At 44.1% G+C, this 603-nt stretch overlaps 1 non-coding gene across 1 annotated transcript; it reads left to right on the top strand.

Annotated features, from left to right (window-relative positions):
* Positions 1-255: 255 nt before the first annotated feature.
* LOC113917321 lies at positions 256-359 on the top strand. The gene has a single exon (XR_003518201.1). It is a non-coding gene; the product is annotated as a U6 spliceosomal RNA (small nuclear RNA).
* Positions 360-603: the final 244 nt, after the last annotated feature.

Raw genomic sequence — 603 nt, 5'->3', positions numbered from 1 at the left:
ATCACTCACATTTCTATCCTTACCTTCTAACCTTTTTAGATGGAAGTCTTCATTCCCCAGGAGTACTGACAGCTGACAGTCCGTAGCTCATTACTCCCTATGTGCTCCTTGCCCAAGGTCCTCACAGCCAATGACTGGTGGACAGAGGGAGTTAAAGGCCCTGACCCTCCAGAGCTCCCCAAGGGATTGACTGTGGCCCTAGCAGAGATAGTTTTGCAGCCCAACTTCTTTGTACAACCTTGCTTCCCCAACAAAATGCTTTGGGCAGCACCTATACCAAAATTGGAACTATACAGAGAAGATCAGTGTAGCCTCTGCACAAGGATGACATGCGAATTCATGAAGCATCCCACATTCGCCAACCAACAAAATCTTAATTATGAAAGAAAAAAATACCTTCATGCAAATCTCTATAGTCTGCTTCTGGGGAACCTGACTTATGGTAATTAACCAAGAAAAAAAGTGCTATGGGAATTCATAGAAGGAAGAAGGCAAATCCTGTTTGGGGGAAGATGGTATTTGTGATGTTGTTTGACAGATGTGTGGGGCTTCCACGGGTGGTAGAAGAGGTAGGGAAAGAAGTGTTTATTACTGTATTGAGAA

Source organism: Zalophus californianus, chromosome 4, assembly GCF_009762305.2.
Source record: "Zalophus californianus isolate mZalCal1 chromosome 4, mZalCal1.pri.v2, whole genome shotgun sequence".
NCBI classification, from domain to species: Eukaryota; Metazoa; Chordata; class Mammalia; order Carnivora; family Otariidae; genus Zalophus; species Zalophus californianus.
The sequence above is the reverse complement of the archived record's forward strand: the minus strand, read 5'-3'. Positions and strand labels throughout refer to the sequence as shown.